Below are 21,396 nucleotides of genomic sequence, written 5' to 3' on the forward strand. Positions count from 1 at the left end.
AGGCAAGAAAGACAGAAGGAAACGTTCATTTGGATTGCACAAATGGCTTCTTCAAAGAACTAGGTTACCTTGCACGATCTCCAAAGTATCCTCCTAAATTCTAAGGTATAAAAAGTAAGCAGCTCTTACTGATATTCATGCCAGAGGGCACTAAATATGCATCCTCTCTGCTTCTGTGACACAGCATATTCATTAGAGTAACATCCATAATTTACATCATTTGTCCCTTTACAGGACCTTGCACATAGAATGCCAAATGGTTATCTCAAATGTAATTATGATTCTTTCTTATTGAAAACAAGACCTGCTCTTATCATCCCTTTATGATGCAGTTCCCAGTAAAATTTTCTTCATAAAGGAAGAGCTCTAGGTTAAATCATTCATACTGCAAATAAGCACATCCCACATTACAGTCTTCTGAGTTTACATTATCAGATAAAATGAAGACAGCAGAAAATGTCTGGCCTTATTCCTTGGTCATAACAGCACAGTGTGGAACACTTTACACTTTACTAGAATGCCATTTAGATAATAGGCAAGTTATTCCTTTCCAGGAGCTTCAAAACATGTTTACAGAACTGATAGCCTGCAGCAGATACAGATTATTCCCAATTTAAGATTTGATGAGCATATAAACTCCCAAGACAGGCACATACTAGATACATGCTCCAAAGGTTAGAGGAAGTGCACAGAGACAGACAGACTCTGGTATGGATGAGGTCACATCAATAAAACAGATGTGTCAGAAACTAAAAACCATCCTTTGCAAGCATTTTATTCGATGTGAATACCCTTGTCATCCCTGGGAAACTGTGTGCCAATGAACTCCCACTGTCCTCTGTGAGCTGAACCATGAAAGAAACAAGGAAGTATTCGGGATTCCCAAAGGTTAGCGAACCAATAGCTAGTGGACTGTTTCGGGCTGTGCCTAAGCTAGTACAGAATGCATCAGTACCTCTGATTGGAGGGAATTTAAGTAACTGCTGGCCACAGCTGTTGAGCTTGGTTAAAGGCATGTTGCTAAGCTGAAGCTGAGATTCCAAATTGCTAAAGCCCGGGAGCCATGTATGTCTTCACCAAGCCCTAACTTTCCAGTTACTTCTCAGTGTGACTTGCCATTCCTGCAAGACATGACCACTCCTCTGACAGGCCATTTATATGCAGGGACACTGTCAGAGAAGAGCCCCACTCTCATAGATGATGGCAAGAAATAAACTTGACATTTTCATCCCAGGTATGGGAAGAAGTCAGTGAGCATTCATTGGGTTTGAACAAGAGCTTGTTCAACACAACAAATGGCATGACCATTCATGCAGATCAGCAGTGCTCAACCTGTGGGTCACAGCCCCTTTAGGGGTCAAACAACTCTTTGACAGGGGTCGCCTGAGACCATCAGAAAACACAGATATTTACATCACAATTCATAATGGTAGCAAAATTACAGTTATGAAGTAGCAATGAAAACAGTTTTATGGTTGGGGGTCAGCACAGCATGAGGAACTATATTAAAGGGTCACAGCATTAGGAAGGCTGAGAATCACTGATGGAGACTATCCTGCTACCCTGTCTTCAAAACCCACTGCTACAATGCAACAGGCTTAGATGTTACAAGTGTGGAGATGCTGCTCTGTGGTTGAGGAATCAGGTGCAGGAGGAAAGACTCCTCGGGTAATAACCAAACAAACCAGGAACCCTCTACCTGGGAAGTGAACAGTTAAACAATAGCTGTGCCGTGACACCTGGGCCTACTTAGGTGCCTATGGGATGCTCTGCAATAGCATGATAAGCCTCAAAGTCCAAGACTCTAAGAACGTGACAGGTTGCTCAGGGTCCCCATTGTATAGTCTTTCCCAATAGACACACATTCAGCCTGGCTGAAACAATTCAAGACTTTTCCTACCTCCCCTTCCTGCTTTCCCTCCCTTGCAGAAGGATTAGGCTTGCATATAAATTCTGCCTGGCTCCCTACTGATTCCCCTCACGGTTGTCTTCCCTGACCCCGCCCACACTCCGTCCTCCTCTCCTCTCCTCTCCTTTCCTCTTCTCTCCCCTCAACTCTCCTCTGGCAAATGAGCATCCCCATTCTTACTCTCAATCCCATCTTCATTTCCGCTTCTAAGATAAACCAAACTACCCCAAATGGTGCCAGTGGTGGACGGTCTAAGAGAACAGGCCATAGTGAGATGTGGTTCTGGACATCATTGTGAGAGCATGGATAATCCCAGGTAGAAGGTAACAATCCAATTGCTAAGGATTTCCTTTTTTAATATTTAACATAATTTCTCTATTGAAACTTGGGGAATTTCACATCATGCACCCCAATTCCACTCACCTCACAGTCCCTCCATATCCTCCCCTCCCCTCTGCAGCAGCCCTCCAAATGAAAATTTAAAAAAAAAATCAAAATAAAACAAAACAAACAAAAAGCAAAAGAAAACAAAACAAAACAACAACAACAACAAAAAAAAACATCTTTCCTGCCTTTCCAATACCTCTTCATTCATCCTGGTGGTATTGAGAGTCTCAGTGTGTAACACAGTACACCCTTTTGTCCAATCTACTTTACTTGCAAATGTTCATTGCAATGAGCCCCTGGTCTGGTTCAAGGCCTGTGGTTTCCAGTACACCACACTATCACTGGATGTTCACTGGAATTCCGCTCAGATATCCTGCAGTTATCATCCCGCAGGACCAGTCCTTTCATGAGCTCCAACAAGTCCTGTATAGGCTAGCTGTTAGGGTGGTCCAACCCAAGGCCTGGCTGTGGGCCTAGGTAGTAGTTAAGCTGATCAGTCCTGGCCTCCGGGGACAACCCCCTCAGGCAAGGAGCAGGACAAGCTCCCCTATGCCCATGCCATCAAGGTCAGCTCTCTCCCCTCCCCACCATGGTAAGGGGTTAGGCCATCTCTCCTGAGTGCATGGGAAGGGTGAGGTGGGGAGCAGGGGTGCAGCAGCTCTCCCATGAGGGTCAGGGCCAGCTCTCTTGCAGCATTCAGCAGAGGAGGGCTGGGCCAGCTATCCCAGGGCCAGTGAAGGCAGGGCCCGCTCAGCATGGCCCTCTGATTCCATCACAAATTGTTCCCACATCAGGACCACAGCCCAGACATGGCCCTCAGCAGCAGCTTGGGCCCAGATGGTATTCTGGCTCTAGGTGGGAGCACAAGCCACTAAGATATAGCTCTGGTGGCAGTGTGGCACCCAGACACCAACAAGGCCACAGGTTTTGGCCCCCAACCCTGGCCTCCATGTAACCTTTGGTAGCAGCACAGACCTTGGCTGCTGACCATGAACCCAAACATGGTCCTCGGCAGCAGCTGAGTCTGGATGTCACCATGGCCCCAGGGGGCAGTGCAGGCCACTCATATCTGCATGGCCCCAGATCTCAAGCATCCATGTGGCCTTTGATGGTAACAAGAATCTAGGACATCAATGCAGACACTGGCTGCAGTACGGTCAGAGACCCAGACATGGCCCTCAGCTACAGCTCTGGCCCAGATGTCACCATGGCATTGAGTAGCAGCCTAAGCCACTCATGTCCTCATGGCCTGGCTGCAGCATGTCCCTCAGCCACCAACATGGACTCAGGTGGCTGACCTGACCCCTGGTATCCACACAGCTGTCAGTAGCAACATGGGCCACAAGCCCTGGCAGGCTGCTATAGGGTAACAGACCCAGACATGGCCCTCGGCATCAGTGGTGGACACCGTGGCCCTGGGTGGTAGCACAGGACACTTAGCTCTGTATGGCTCCAGCTGCAGCATGGTCTTCAGACTCCAACAAGGCCCTGCTAAGGATTACTATGGAGATGACCTAGGAGATGAATGGAATTTACAGTGTATTGACTTACACTTGTGAAAAAGTCTGGATGAAATGGACTTACGGAAAGGATGGAGATGGCTGGGAAACGCAGCAATCAAAAGCAGTCCTGATGTTCCAGAGAAAGGTACTAAGAAATGGAAAGTGGGTAATATGTACCTAAAGACTGTCTGTATGAGCTTCTGTGGTTCTCACAGAGGCCTTCCCCTCCTTCAGTGGAGATGCCAACACCACAAAAAAGAAGGAAAAGAAAAGCCATACCAGAATCGCAGAACTCCAGGAAGACTGAAGGCTCAATACTTAATGCCTAGTAGATACACTCTGCCAAATTATGGCCACAGACATCCCTTCTGATACCCTAAAACATGGAATGGGAACATGTGACTAAAGAGCTCTGAGTGTGATAGCCCAAAAAATACCTTATTTTTCCCTCAGAAGAGCTAACAGATCCCTCTGTACCATAAGATGCTACAGAAGTTGTTCCCTGTATTGGGCAATTAGCACTCCCCTCAAAGGAGTGGTCAGCAGCAGCCTCTCCTGGTTATTAAGCTGATAAGGAACACAACATAACCTGGCTGAGGAAGTACTAGATTTCACAAAGGAGAGCACAATCCCGAAGAGTTTATGTGATCATCTGGAATTTGCAGGAATAAAAAAAAATGGCTTGGATTCTGTGGATGCTATTATTAAGAGGGCTGGAAAAGCAAGATTTCAGGGGCTGGGAAAAGAGCTTAGTTGATGCAGTACATGCCACACAAGTAGATCCTCAGAACCTATGTAAAAATACCAAATGACATGTGCCTGTAATCCCAGCATTGAGAAAGATCCCTAGGGTTGGTGGCTAGTAACCTGTCCTAGTTATTGTTTTATTGCTGTGAAAAGACACATGACCAAGGAAACTTAAAAAGGAAGCATTTAATTGTGGACTTGCTCAGAGTTTCAGAGGGTTAATCTATGACTATCATAGTGGGGATCATGGGGGCATGCAGGCAAGTATAGCAGGCAGAGAAAGACTGGGCCTGTTATGAACTTTCCAATCTCAAAGCCTACCTCCAATGACACACCTCCTCCAACAAGGCCACACCTCCTAATCCTTCCTAAATAGTTCACCAATTGGGGACTAAGCATTCAAATATATGAGCCTATGGGGGGCATTCTAATTCAAATCATAATACCACCATAGCCTTATCAAGCTCTAGCTTCAACAAAGGACTCTGTTTCAAAAAAATCAAATGGACGGAGACTGAAGAAGATACTTGATATCTACCATTGGCCTCTACATATGAGCGCACACACACATGAATATACAAATATGTACACACATACAAAAAAATAAAAAGAAAGAGTTTAGACTTGGAAGTCTTTTCTCAGGACACATAATCTAGTCCCAGGGAAAGGACCAGGAGTCAGATGTCCCTACTAACATAGATCACAGAGGCCTGGTGCAGTAATAACCAACACTGAAAAAAAAATGAGAGGCCTGAGCAGCTCTGGAAAGCCACTGAAGGAGGAATGGACATGCTGAGGGAAAGATTACATAAAGCCAAAAATACAACCAAAAGGCAGTATCTGCGGAGAGCCAGAGCAGGAGGACATGAACAGAAGCCAACAAAGAGTCTGGAGATGGTAAATTGAACATGGTGAACAGATGAACAGCAGATAGATAATGAAGGGGCTGCTCAATATTTATAGGCTGAAAAAGAGCAAATAGAAGGATAAGGAAGGTTTTCACCAATGAACTCTATTCATTGTTCAGCTCACCAACTTCAGTCCACTTTCAGATTTGGAAAATGGCAGATGGGCTCCTGTGAAGAAGGGCAATGAGTAGGTAATGACTGTCACAGTATTTCCACAAATTGACCCATAGCCACTTACTTAGGTATATGCACACTGGAAAAAGAATATCCTGTCATTTCAAGAAGTATATGGAAGCCAAGTAACACCTTAGGGGCTGACTCCAAACAGAGCTCATAGGAGGCCAGCTGGCCTACCCAGTAGTGATTTTCCAGCCCTTAGTATGTAACTTGAGTTGACTTGGTAATAACCTCCTGTAGATAAGAGCTTTCACCACTAAGGCGCTATTGCTGAAGACAGCACTTACATATCTCATTGAACATGGAGACGTCAAGCTGGTGCCTAACCAGAGCCTTCACCACTACTGACTAGTGTTCATAGTACCGCAAGGTACTTTGCATGCTACCAGAGGAGAAAGGTAACCACCAGCTCAGCTACGAACCCTGTGATCTACAATGATGACCTGCCTACAAGACACGCTGGTACAATAGTGGCACAAAAGTTGTTGAAGTAACCAAGCACTCTGATTGCATTTAAGGCCCACTCCAAGAGAGGAAACCCAGGCCTAACACTTTTCAAGAGTCATCTTGTTTTTTTTGCTGCTGCACCGTATATTCCAGAATATCTGGCCCATGTGTGTTCAGCTGATTCTCCTGTCCCCACTTCCCATCTCTCTGTAGGAGTACTGGAACTACAGATGCATGCCCCTGTATATGGCATTTTACATGGGTTCTTAGGATCTAACTCAGGTTGTCAGGCTTGTGCAGAAATCATTTACCCATTGAGCTTTGTCACAATATATCTCAATCCTGTGTCTAAAAATCTCACAAACAGAACCCAAGTAGGATCCAAGAGTTAGTGTCAGACAACCATGCATAATAACCATTTCTCAATAACTTCTTAGCTTTAGTTACTTTTGGAAGGGCTGACACAAGTGACTCCATTTTGTTGTTAGCTTTGAGACAAGGGCTTACTATGAAGCCTAGGTTGTCCTCACATTTATGATCCTCTTGTTTTAGCCTCCTAAGTTTCATTACAGGCAAGAGGCACAGTGCCCAGAATGGCTTCATTTTGATTCTGACATTTCCCCCTTGACAACTTCTGAGAACAATATTCTCTGAAGATGTTGCTGGTAGTTTGACCTTGCCTGTCCTTCAACATGGAAGAGATCTGGGCTGGCTGATCTGGCTTGGTACTATATTGTGAGGTGACAGATATCAAAGAGTTAGTTCCAATCAAACCTGTTATTGCCAATTTTAAGCAACTACGAGGTAGAAAAGGAGTAGCTCTTAGGCCAGGCTATATAGAGTCCATTCTTGAGCTTTAATTCAGTCTGTCATGCTGGTGACATTTTAACAGCTCAAAAATGCTGCTCGGCTTCTTTCGCCACTTGTACTTCTGCAGGATGTTAACAAATGGCAGTTACAAAGCTTTACAAAAACACAACCATCAAGAGCAAATAGTTCAAGAAAACAATGTCAAAAAAGTAAATTCCTTTAAAAGTCAGGACAACAGAGGCTGTAGCTCAGTTGGTAGAATGCTTGCCTAGAATTCACAAAGGTTGGAGTTTAAGTCCATTTTGTTGTTGGCTCTGAGCCCAGGTCTTGTTATGAAGCCTAGGCTAGAGTCCCTTGTGTCACACGGCACATCCCAAGTGTGAGGGCAAACACCTGATATCTCAGCACTCAGGAGATAAAGGCAGAAGGAGACCTCACCTCCAAAAGGGAGGCAAGGACACCAAGTGGTTATCCAGTGTCAAATAGTCAGCCATGAAAACAAACGTACAAGTAACATTACATGGATTCAACAGGTTATCCTTGGAGATATATATATATGTCTATACAAATACATGTATCTATTCAATAAAATTTGTGAAACAAGAGAGCATGAATTTGAAGCAGAGTGGAGAGGGGTATATAGGAGGGTTTGGAGGGAGGAAAGGTAAGGGATATAATTATATCTTTTATAATTAAAATACCATCTCAAAAATAAGCAACAAAAAGGGGAATGTTGCTGGAGAGATGGCTCAGTAGTTAAGAACATTTGCTACTCTTCCAGAGGATCTAATTTTGGTTCCCAGCACCCACACAAGGCAGCCCACAACTGTCTATCACTCCAGCTCCAGAGGATCTAATGCTTCGATATTGTGCAAGCACCTACACTCAAGTGTACACATCCACACGCAGACACACACACACACACCTACACATTATTTAAAATGACAAAAAATAAAATCTTTTTTAATTAAGTACTTTTTTACAAATGTATGCTTTGAAAAATGGTAAAGTCCCAATACCAATTAATTATTAAGAGGGACTATGTGAAGTATATAGTGTTATGATACGTCTAATTATCTTTGCCTAAAAATGATAGTCACAGGAACACAGGTCTGAAAAAGGCTAATACCACAAACAATTCTAGTCTGAGGGGCATCAGCTTGGTAAAGTGTTCTCCTAAGTTTTGCTTCCTAGAAAGCTTATATAAATGTAACACATAAAAGAGCCAGCAGTTGAGCCAGGCAATGGTGGCGCACGCCTTTAATCCCAGCACTCGGGAGGCAGGGCCAGGCGGATCTCTGTGAGTTTGAGGCCAGCCTGGACTACAGAGTAAGTTCCAGGAAAAGGCGCAAAGCTACACAAAGAAACCCTGTCTTGAAAAACCAAAAAAAAAAAAAGATAAAGGAGCCAGCAGCAATGACAATCATTATGCAAAAGATCTACATAGAAGTTCTTTATATATGAATTCAGCTTCTATTTAGAGAGCAAATTTTATAATCTTTGGCTTGGTAGAATAATAGGTCTACAGTCCTAACAAAACTTAGAATTTTAGACCTCTAACAAATTTAGAGAACAGCGCTAATTACCATCAACATACTCATTTTCTGACATACAAAAATATGTATAAGAAAGACATACTGTACAGCTCATATGTACAGTAACAAAATATTTAGTCATGGCAAGTAGACATAGACCAGGTCAAACAGCAAGATTGCCCAAATAGCAGGGTTTTTTTTTTTTTTCATTTGAATGGTGCTAAATAAAAATAGCATGAATGTCAAAAGAATGTCAATGCCATAATGCATTTTGCATAAGACTAAGCATTTGGAGCTGGAGAGATAGCTCAGAAGTTAAGAGCATTTGCTACTCTTGCAGAAGAGTTCAATTCTCAGCACCTACATGGTGGCTCACAGCCATCTGTAATAACAGTTCCATGGGATCTAATACCCTCTTATGGTTTTTTATGAGCACAAGGCACAAAAGTGGTACACACAGATACATGAAGACAATACACCTATACACATAAAAATAAAATTAAAAAATTAAGAGAGCAAGCACCTATCAGTTTTTATATATTGAACTTACATGCCTTTAATTGAATAAACTTGTGCACAATACCAATGTCAAAAGTTTAGACATACATACACATTTCCAGTTATGGATAAACAGGGTGTTAAATGTGTTGAAATCACCTTAAAATAGTTGTTTAGAAAGCAGTAACTTAAAAGACTAATACACGAGCCCACAAGATGGCTCAATGAATGAAAGCACCTGCCACCAAGCCTGACAATCTCACGTCAATCACCAAGACCCACGTGGTGAAAGGAGCTAAGCAATTCCTACAAGTCTTCTTCTAGCCTCCATATGCACACTAAGCTCCTCTAACACACACACGCTAACAGAAACATATACTTGTTAAGCTTTCACTTTATGTTTTGTGTATGGGTGCTTTGATTACATTTATGTCTGTGTGCCACATGCATGTCTGATACAAAAAGAGGCCAGAAGGAGGAATTGGACTCCCTGAAACTGGAGTTATGGATGATTGTGAGACTACCACGTTGGTACTGGGAATTGAATCTGGTCCTCTTGAAGAGCAGCCAGTGCTCTTAACCACTAAGCCATCTCTCCAGCCCCATAAACAGTTATTAAATGAATCATAACTTTTAAAAAATACTTTCCTGGCCTGGAGAGATGGCTCAGAGGTTAATAGCACTGGTTGCTCTTCCAGAGGTTCTGAGTTCAATTCCTAGCAACCACATGGTGGTTCACAATCCTCTATAATGGGATCTGGTGCCCTCTTCTGGCTTGCAGGCATGCATGCAAGCAGAACACTGTACACATAATAAATAAATAAATCTTTAAATAAATAAATACTTTCCTAAGTAACCAGAAGCTTGATAAAGTCAGCAGAAAATATTTTAATAAAACATAAAATCTTGATAATTTTATAATACACAAATTAGATATGAAAATATCCAATCTCATAACATTTTTACAACAAAATGCATTTATCCCAATAGCACAATTAGCCCACCATTTCATGTATATTCGGCCATAATAAAAACCTTAAGCCTCTTGTTTGCATATTAGGAATATCACTGAACAAAACCATGGCAATAATCCAACAGCATTATTTAGAGTTATTTTGATCAACATAAAGTATTTTTGTGTCTTCTATTTTTCTGATACCCTTAACTATTAAAAGTTAAAGTTCCAGCCGGGCGGTGGTGGCGCACGCCTTTAATCCCAGCACTCGGGAGGCAGAGACAGGGGATCTCTGTGAGTTCGAGGCCGGCCTGGTCTCCAAAGCAAGTTCCAGGAAAGGCGCAAAGCTACACAGAGAAACCCTATCTCGAGAAAAAAAAAAAAGTTAAAGTTCCATTTCTTTCTAAAATATGTTTTGATGGAAAATTCATATCAAAATCTATCTAGCAAATTAAAAAAATTACAACAATAAAGCTTTTATCTTATTAGTCAATGAATTATGTTTTACATAAACAAACTTTAGGTTTTAATAAAACACATACTTCATAAAATCAGATATCTCTTAATCCTGGAACAAGATTTTTTAATCAGCCCCAGTTTCCAGCATTAACAGTTAAAAGTGCTGGAGTCAAAACATTCCACCAGGAAGGAAGCTCAAAACAAATAATTCAATTAGTTATATTTTATTGTTAGTCCTGAGTTTTTTTTTTAAAGAAGTCCTGTAAAACCAGTTTGTTTTTCTTCAGTCCCAAATTCTGCATTAACTGTTAAATTCTTGCATGTCAGCTAACAGCTTTATAAAAGAAATAAAATAAATGTCAGGGGCAATAACTTACCGATTAATGTAGTCCAAAAAACTCATCCCAAAACATTTACATTCACATACACAGACCACAACACAGACATACAAATGAACAAACCCATTGTGACAGTTTGTATGTAATTGGCCCCCATAGGCCCATAGGAAGTGGCACTATTAGGAGGTGTGGCCTTGTTGGAGTAGCTGCGGCCTTGTTGAAGGAAGTGTGTCACTGTGGGGTAGGCTTTGAGGTCTCATGTGCTCAAGCTAGGCCTAGTGACACAGTCTCTTCCTCCTGTCTTCGGATAAAGATGTAGAACTTTCAGCTCCTTTTCCAGCACCATGCCTCCTGCCATGATATGGGACTAAACCTCTGAACTGCAAGCCATCCCTAATTAAACATTTTCCTTTATAAGAGTTGCCATGGTTGTGGTATCTTTTCACAGCAATAGAAACCCTAACTAAGACACACACACACACACACACACACACACACACACACACACGCCACCCAATGTCCTCCTCTGGCCTCCACATTCATATACCATGCATAAGCCACACACACACACACACACACACACACACACACACACACACACACACACACACAAATGAATCTGTGGAATAAAATGATTCCAACTGCTGTGTGGTACTGTTCAATTTTTACTCTCCACCCAAAGTCAACTTACTGGAAATGGCTGACACTAAAAATATGCCTCTGCTCTTGACCATGGCTCACCAAAATTGTTACCAGAGTTGTCAGGCTCACAGCCTGGACTCTAGCTCAGCCACCCATCTGCAATAGGCCAATTAAAAAACAAGAGTGACAAGCAGAAAAGACCTATTTCTTGTCCAGCCTTGACATGAGGGTTTGTGCCTAGTCTTACTGTAACCTGTTAGGCCAGGTTCCGTTGATATTCCTGAGAGGCCTGATCTTTTCTGAAGGGAAACAGAACAGTTGATCTGGGGAAGAGGGGACATAGCGGGGACTGGAGCAGGGGAGGAAGGGGAAAACTGTGGTTGGGATGTAATATAAGAGAGAAGAATAAATAAAAAATGGCTCCCCACCAGCTGCAACACTCAGGAGAACAGGCCTTGGACCTCACCTGGGCAGCACAGTAGAGCCAACCTCATTGGCAGGGGTGCGAGTGAAGCAACCCCAAAGTTGTGAATTAGAGAGCTGTCCCTATTACCCATCTGTCATGTGCTGTCATAGGCAGAGGAGCGATGCTTTCCTCCCCTCCCCGCACCCCTACCCCCCTCCACACCCATCAACACCTGAGGCCGGTGGGAGAGCTGGCCCTGCCCTCACCAGCTGCAACACATCTGAACAACACAGTAGAGCTGGCCCTGAAGGTCTAGGTGTGGGAGAACTGACCCTGAGGACAGGAAAGCAGGAGACTGGCCTCACCCCTTGCTCATTGCTGCAAGGGGGTAAACTAGCTGGGGCAAACAAAGATAGAGAGCTCACCCTGGTGGTGAGGACAGGGGAGAGCTGGCCAGCTGACCAACCCTGCAACTACCCAGGCCCAGAACCAGGGTTATGAGTTGCATGCCCTCCCCCAGCATCCACCCCATCTATGATCTGCTGGAGCACATAAAGGAGCTGATCCTGCAGACTCAAAACTGCAGGATATCCAGACACACAGCAACAACAGGATATCCAAGAGGAGTCCCAGTGAGGGACCAGCATCAATAGTGCAGCAGAAACCAGAGGCCTCAAACCAGACCAATGACTCTTTGCAATGAACACTTGCAAGTAAAGATATATGGCCAATTAAAGAAACAATTAGCCGGGCAGTGGTGGCGCACGCCTTTAATCCCAGCACTCGGGAGGCAGAGCCAGGCGGATCTCTGTGAGTTCGAGGCCAGCCTGGGCTACCAAGTGAGCTCCAGGAAAGGCGCAAAGCTACGCAGAGAAACCCTGTCTCGAAAAACCAAAAAAAAAAAAAAAAAAGAAAAAGAAAAAAAAAAAAGAAACAAGTAGTGACAATTAAACAATTAATGACATGCAGAAAAGACATTTCTTGTCCAGCCTTGACATGAGGTTTTGTGCCTAGTCTTACTGCATGTAACTTGTTATGCCATGATCCATTGATATCCCCAGGATATACAAAAGGGCTTACTGTGTGACTCACTGTGTCACACTACAACTTCCATGACAAGATTGTTTTTTCTTTTTTTCTCTTTCTTAAGTTTTATTTTATTTTATTTTGTGGGTGGAGGTTGCAAGAACAGAGAGCAGATATGAAGGGACAGGGAAATGAGTGGGCTGGAGATGCATGATGTGAACAAAGACTAAATAAAAAAGTTAGCCGGGCGGCGGCGGCGGCGGCGGCGGCGGCGGCGGCGGCGGCGGCGGCGGCGGCGGCGGCGGCGGCGGCGGCGGCGGCGGCGGCGGCGGCGGCGGCGGCGGCGGCGGCGGCGGCGGCGGCGGCGCACGCCTTTAATCCCAGCACTCGGGAGGCAGAGCCAGGTGGATTTCTGTGAGTTCGAGGCCAGCCTGGTCTCCAAAGCGAGTTCCAGGAAAGGCGCAAAGCTACACAGAGAAACCCTGTCTCGAAAAAAAAAAAAAAAAAGTTAAAAAATGGCCACTTTGAGAAAAGGAACAATCTAGTCAGCGATACCCCCACAAACCTGCAAGTCCATCTTTGGGGTCTTGATATGAGGTTTAGGTTTAAATCGAGGTCAAAAGGTATATAACTAAGGTGTGGTTCTGCCCATCATCATCTCTCCTTGAAGGTAGTCTGACAATTTTGCATAATATCTTTTTCCGGAGATTATCTCATCTCTGCCTGACAGCAGGGACCCAGGCTTGTCCTTCTCCTAGCATGACACTCTTGGGGAATTCAAACGCATTGGAGTCTATTGTTTCATAGTGTGACATATAAAGGGGGGGGTGGATTATCTCTTTAGAACATCCTCATTCCCTCAAGGATGGTTACTGGTCCATCCAAATGTGGGCAGCACCATCCCATGGGCTAGTGTTCCAGATTCAACAAATAGAGGAAAAGGAGAAAAAGACCTTTGACAAAAATCCAACACCTCTTCAGGATAAAAGTCCTAGAGATTAGTGATACAAGGGACATACCTAAACATAATAAAGGCAATTTACAGCAAACCTATAGCTAACATCAAATGAAATGGAGAGAAACTCAAAGCAATTCAACTAAAATCAGAAACAAGACAAGATTGTCCACTCTTCCCATACTTATTCAATACAGTACTTGAAGTCTTAGCTAGAGCACTAAGACAGCTGAGGGAGATCAAGGGGATGCAAACTGGAAAGGAAGAAGTCAAAGTATCTTTATTTGCAGATAATATGACAGTATATATAAGTGACCCTAAAAACCTGATAGAAGAGAAAGTGGGGACTAGCCTCGAACTCATTGGCACAGGAGAAGACTTTCTGAACAGAACACCAATAGCACAGGTAATAAGATCAACAATTAATAAACGGGACCTCATGAAACTGAAAGGTTTCTGTAAGGCAAAAGACACCATCATTCAGACAAAGCAGCAGCCTACAGAATGGAAAAATATTTTTTTACCAACTACACATCCAATAGAGGGCTAATATCCAAAATATATAAAGAACTCAAAACCCTAGATATCAAGAAAACAAATAACCCAACTAAATATGGTGTACAGATCTAAACAGAGAATTCTCAATACAGGAAACTCAAATGTCTGAGGAACACTTAAAGAAATGTCCATCATCCTTAGCCATTAAGAAAATGCAAATCGAAGCCGGGCGGTGGTGGCGCACGCCTTTAATCCCAGCACTCGGGAGGCAGAGCCAGGTGGATCTCTGTGAGTTCGAGGCCAGCCTGGGCTACCAAGTGAGTTCCAGGAAAGGCGCAAAGCTACACAGAGAAACCCTGTCTCGAAAAACCAAAAAAAAAAAAAAAAAAAAAAAAAAAAAGAAAATGCAAATCGAAACTACTTTGAGATTTCATCTTAAACCTGTCATAATTGCTAAGATCAATAAAACAAGTGACAACTTATTGAGGGCAAAGAGGTCCTTGTACTCACAAAAAAGCAAGCACTAAGAGAACCAGGAATGTTAATCACACTTGGGTTTCTCCTCAATGGAGGAAATAAAAATCAAATACCCGCATTCCGTCCAGAAAGCTGAGAGTAGATTTTGTTAATGACCTGGTGACCTGTTGCTATCTGTGGAGGCAGACTCCATCTACTTTTTGCTATAGAGGCAGATCTCACTCAAATTCCCCAAAATGATTATCCCAAACTCTTCCCTCCCTAGACCATTTCCCATCCTTAAGGAAGATGTCACATGTACTTTATGGCCTGCTGACCTCTGTGCTATTGGTCAGCAGATTATAGGTCACTAGATTATAGAACTTTTAGCTATAGAATCCATTCTCATGGCCACATGTACTTTGTAAAGGAATTTCTATGCAGTCACACTTTAAGCTTTATTGTGCAGCTGGCATTGGACTGATTGTTACCTGAAAACCTTTTCTCCAATTGCACTGTAAATTTAAAGCTCAAGCCAGGCCTAGTGAGTGGCTCACTGTCTCTTCCTGCTGCCTATGGAACCAAATGTAGAATTCTCAGCTACCTCTCCAGCACCAAATCTGCCTCCATGCCACCATGCTTCCCACCATGATAACGGACGAAACCTCTGAATTGTTTACCAGGCCCAATTTAATGTTTTCCTTTATAAGAGTTGCCGTAGCCGGGCAGTGGTGGTGCACGCCTTTAACCCCAGCACTCGGGAGCCAGAGGCAGGTGGATCTCTGTGAGTTCAAGGCCAGCCTGGGCTACAGAGTGAGTTCCAGGAAAGGCTCAAAGCTACACAGAGAAACCCTGTCTCGAAAAACCAAAAAAAAAAAAAAAAAAAGAGTTGCCATGGTCCTTCTGGTGTCCTCCATCAACCTGTGGGTTTGAGCTGTCCATTTGTATCCTTTATTTCCTCTTAGTTGTAGCATGGAGTCTCGGGAAGCACTGGGTTGGGGTATATCATCAGAATATCAATAGGCCCCACTGGTCAGAGGGCAGCCAGGCCAGTGGTGCTGGTACCTTTTACCTCAGGAGTCATTTTTTTGATGTTCTTGGCAGTACCGCAGTGGAGGATAGCAATTTGCAGCAGAAGCCAAGGAGATTGTAGGAGGGTCAAGATTTTCTTTTTGTTTTTGATGTCCTTTTCCCAGCAGGCAAAAGCCCTCTTTATCAATCAAACTGTAAACATGCTCATCAGTAAAAGCATCATGTAGACATGCTCATCGGTAAAAGGAATTTCCTTTTCCTCATCTGAGAGCCTGGTACAATCTATCGGTTCTGCTCTCTGGGCTGAGGTACCTGGCTTGGGCCCAAATCATTTTGGTTAAAGTAATTATCACAGCTCTTGTGTACCTGGTTTCATCTTTCAGCATGTAATAATAGTCAGGGATGAACAACCCGTGGGTTGTCCTCAGACATGAAGATAGTAGAAAGATGGATGGAGGTGGTCCAGGAATTAGGCCTGGTACTGTGTCACATGGGCATTAGACTGCCACTGTTCTAGTATTCCTTGGAGGAGGTCCTCAGCGGCTTGAGGTGCTGTGAGTTATAATATTCTGATCCCTGGCCCAGGGTTAACTTTTTGTTGTTGATGTTTTTTATGAGACTAGCAGTAAGTAAGGCATAGTGGCGCACACCTTTAATTCCAGCACTCTGGAGGTAGAGGCAGGAGGATCTCTGTGAGTTTGAGGCCAGTCTGGTCTACACAGTGAATTCCAGGGCAGCCAAAGCTACATAGTAAGACCGTCTCAAATAAAACAAAACAAAAACGACAAATTAGTAGCCGCCACAGCTTTTAGACAGGTGGGCCGTCCTGTGGCTACGGGGTCTAATCATTTGGACAAGTATGTCACAGAGCATTTCCATGGCGCCAAAGTTTGGGTTAAAGCCCCTTTTATAATGTCTTCTGTTTTTTGGACAAGCAGATGGAAAGGTTTGGAGACATCTGGATGTGGTGATATTGTGTTCCCCAAAATATTGTGCACCCTAATAAACTTATCTGGGGTCAGAGAACAGAACAGCCACTAGATATAGAGGCCAGAAAATGGTGGCACACACCTTTAATCCTATCACTTGGGAGGCAGAGATCCACTTGGATCTCTGTGAGTTCAAAGCCACACTGGAAACAGCCAGGCATGGTGACTCACGCCTTTAATCCCAGGAAGTGAGGGCAGAAAGCAGAAAGGTATATAAGGCGTGAGGACAAGGAACTAGGCTGGTTAAGCTTTTAGGCTTTGAGCAGCAGTTCAGCTGAGATTCATTCTGAATGAGGACACAGACTTCCAGTCTGAGGAAACAGGATGAGCTGAGGAACTGTCAAGGTGAGGAAGCTGTGGCTTGTTCTGCTTCTCGGATCTTCCAGCATTCACCCCAATACCTGGCTCCGGGTTTGCTCTTATTAATAAGACCCTTTAAGATTCCTGCTACATCTGGAAGTGCTAGCGCTACAGCCAAAGTCAGAGCTGCTTTTAAAGCCTTAAATGCCTTTTGTTTAGTCTCTGTCTAGATCACACCACTTCATGCTGGTGATTGGAGGCCTTGATATTTTCACAAACTCTGGTATCCAGAGGCAGCCATACCCAGCTGCACCTAGGAACTCTGGGACCTAGCTCTCAATCTTTGGAGTCGGGATCTGAAGGATGGCAGCAGTCCTACTCTGAGACAGGCTCCTTTCGCCTCCCTCAGCTGGTAGCCAAGATAGGTGGCCTCTGAAGTACAGAGTTTTCTTAGCCAACATTCTATAGCCCAAGGTCTGTAATTCTTGCAGCAGTCTCTCCGGTCCTTTTATAATTTATGGTAGTTATACAGGCTAGGAGGAGATTATTTACATATTGTAAGAATATGGTCCCAGAAAACCTCTGCTGGAAGGGCAGGAGGTCAGCATTTAGTGTCTTTAAATCCTTGGGGCAATCTAGTCCAGGTACATTGCCTGCTTTAAACTCCTTCTGGGTGTTTCCATTCGAAAGCAAAGATGGGTTGACTCACCTCTGTCAATAGGAGGCTGCAGAATGCATCTTGAAGGTCCATGAGAGTATACACCCGTTTCTCTGAAAGAATCAGACTCATGAGAATCAGGGGTCCCAGAAAGATGTATTCCAGAGTGACTGGCAGGGCACCAAGATGCCTGTCTCTAAGCCAGGCAATATGGACTGCAATTTTTCCTTTTTGTTTCCAAAGTCATTGGGTATTGTTTCATCTGGATGAGGGTAGCTGAACTGGTTAGTTGAACAATTATATGAACTTGGCATTGGGCCAGTCCTGGAGGGTTGGTTTCTAACTATACCTCTGGAAATCTTTGAGGTCAATATGAGAAACAGTCCAACTGCATCTTTTAATTGGAGGCAGGGCTTTCAGCTAGGAGATATTCTTTTGACAGAGGGTAAGACATCAAAGTTTTGCTGGGTATCTGTAAGTCTAATTAACTGCATCTTATCATCAGAGGAAGGTGACCGTGGCGGCTTTCAGCTTATGCAAAAATTCTTGTCCCAATCAGTTCCCTGTTGTTAAACACCTTTTGAGCTACCTCCAGCAACTGGGACCTACTTATACCTTTATATTTTTCTAATTTTTATAACCTTTCTCTAATATCTGGGGTCAATTGGGTGACAAAGTGAATCTTTTTAGGAGCTGTCTTTAATCCTTCAAAAAAGTACCTAGCATATTTTTTTAGTCTCCTTGATCAGTGTTGGACAGAAGGGAAAATACGTCTGTCCAAGGTGCATTGTTCACTGGGGGGGGGGGCAATTTTTCTGCTTTTTTTCAGAGAATGGTTTGTTTTGAGTTTTCCAGTCGAAAGGACACTGGTTGAAATGGAGACAGAAATCATGAAAGAGGAAGGAGTAGAACTTCCTCTTCCCCCTTCCCTGGGACTGCTTAGAGCAGGCAGGTTAGTGTAGGACGGATGCTCACCACAGGGAACTATTTCCCCCCCCTCCCCCCCCCCCCCCCCCGTGTGCATTCTGCTTAGATGGCAGGGGGCCCTGGATGAGAGGCTCGGCCCTCCCTGACTCCACACACACAGGGACCAGGACCCTGGATGACCCAGGACTGTGGGCAGGAGTCAAGGGATGAAACAATTGAGTGCTGAAGTGGGACAGGTGGAGGGGGCTTTGGTTTTTGTTTGTGTTTCTCTGAACAACTTGGCAGAGCGAAAAGTAGTTGGATTCCAAACTAGAGGGCACAAGTCTTAAGTTAGGGTGTGTGTGTGTGTGTGTGTGTGTGTGTGTGTGTGTGTGTGTGTGTGTGTATGTGTGTGTGTGTGTGTTACCCGAGAAAGCCACTGGTCAATAAAGGGAAACAAAACTGACAGAAACACACAGAAAGACACAGAGACACACGTGAACAGAGAGACACACAGTAAAAACAACCAGACATTCATACACCTGAACAGTCGGGGGAATCCAGTGACATGTCACACCGATCCTGGATGTTGGATCAGCAGGCACGTCCAACCTCTATGAGTCCAATCAGAAGGTGCCTTAACCAGATTTACCTCCAGACGTGAGAGACCAGGTGACTTTCTAATGTTTCCTTTTGGGGTGGTAGTGCCAGGGTCCTCTGAAGCATTAGGCAGCAATTGATCAAAGGGAGTCCTGGGGCCCTGGAACGTCTCAGGTTGCACACCCCATAGGAGTCCCCTGACCACCACACTCTTCTTGGATCTGAGGGGCTCTGAGACCCCCAGTGTCTCAAGGTCTGATCTCTGAGGATCTTAGTGGAACCTCCAGAAATGTTTTGGGTCAACCACCAGAGAGGACTGCTCAGATAATGTGTTTAAGCCAACAGAAAATCTTCATTAGCCAGCTGGTAGTCATACTGGGTCTCTGGGATCCTAATGCAGCACCAAACCTTTCTCAGGGTGAGCTTTTAAGCACAAAAAAAAATATTCTGTGTAGACACACTTCAGTTAACAAGAACAATTATCCATAAGAGGAACCACAGAAGCCAAAAAGCAAGGTTAGTATATTTAGAGTCTTTCTCAGAACTATGGACTTTGATGGATTAGGTCTTTGTTTTCATTTTGGCAGATGGTACTGTCTACATGCTGAGTTTTATGTCCTGGATGGTATTTCCATCATGGAGTCAGTTGTGCTAAGGTCTGGAGGTCTGTGAGAAGGGGAGTGACTTTATGGAGCATTTAGGGCAGAGTGTTCCAAGGTCTGGTTATGCTTAGACCCCCGGCTGCCATACTACAGAGGGATGGGAACTAACCAGCCTGTCAGCCCACTGACTGACAAAACTGACCGGGGCTACCCCAAATTAACATTAGAGGATTTACAAGGGGCTGAAACCTGTCTAACATCTAAAACCTTTAATCTAGACACTTCCCCTTCTTCTGATGCCTGCTATTCTGCCTTAGAGGTTAATTCTTCTGGACAACAGCAATATTATCGAGCCCCTGAGATTACCTAGTGGACATGTATTAATGGTTTGACTAAACAGGCCTCTTCTGATGCTTTCCAAATGAAGCAGATGGTTTGATCAGAACCTAGAGGTATTATATGTTCCTGTTTCTAAATGTAAACAACAGTCAGATACCCTTACAGAAATGGTCCTACAAAATTGAATTAGATAAAGGAAACTATGTATGACTTTGCTGTTGTTTCTATGCTAATTGATCAGGAGTAATTTGAGAAAATCTTGCATGGTTGGGGAAAACCTCAAAAAGCAAAAGTGGCAAAGACATACATCAAAGAACTGATACCAGTCTGTTCTCTTGGTCCCCTGGCTAACTCCTCTGCCATCAGCACTGAGTAGGCCTTTAATTCTCATTCTGACTAGATTAACGGTGGGGCCCGGCATGTCAAACTGTATGGCCAATTATGTATCAGTTTAGTAAAATTAATGGTCCTTAGGACCAGCTACACCTCTTCAGAGCAGAATGAGTCCACAATTTGACTCATTCACTAAGACTAGTGGGGAACGAAACAGGGCCCTAGACCTTAGTACAATTGCCTCCATGATAGAAGCATCATTCAGGGGGATCTTTGAATGTGTGCAAAATGAAGGAAAAAATTTTCTTAATAAAAAAAGAATGTAGAAGGGAAAATATCCAACTGTGAAAGGAATATATGAAGGATTTTTAAAATGAAAGGCATAAGGCAAAAAAAAAGAGTGCAAAAATTTCACCTTTAAAAAAAAAAAGTATCATTCAGGCTGTAAAATTCAGCACGTAGACAGCACCACCTGCCAAAACGAAAACAAAGACCTTTTGGGAAGAATCTAAATGTACTAACCTTGCTTTTTGGCTTCTGTAGTTCTGCTTTAAGCTAACTGTTTTGTTAACTGAAGTACATCAATCCGGAATATGTTTTTTTGAACTTAAAAGCTCACCCTGAGAAAGGTTAGGTTCTACACTGGGATCCTGATCCTGCCCAGCTAATAAAGACTTTCTACTGACTTAAACCCATGTCTGAGCAGTCTTCTCTGGTGGATACCCCACAACACTCTCAGGGCTCAGGGAGCCCTGTGGAAGAGGAAGCAGAAAGAGTGTAAGAGCCAGAGGTGATGGAGGACACCAGGATAACAAGGCCCTCTAAATCAACATGAGCAAGGCTCATATGAACTCACAGAGACTGAGGCAGCATATCAGGGCCTGTATGGGTTTGTACCCGATCATTTGTGTATATATTATGGCTTCCAACTTAGCAATTTTAAGGGATTCCTGAGCGTGCAAATGAGTGGGTTTTTGTTTCT

This window comes from Peromyscus maniculatus, chromosome X (genome assembly GCF_049852395.1).
Source record: "Peromyscus maniculatus bairdii isolate BWxNUB_F1_BW_parent chromosome X, HU_Pman_BW_mat_3.1, whole genome shotgun sequence".
Classification (NCBI taxonomy): Eukaryota; Metazoa; Chordata; class Mammalia; order Rodentia; family Cricetidae; genus Peromyscus; species Peromyscus maniculatus.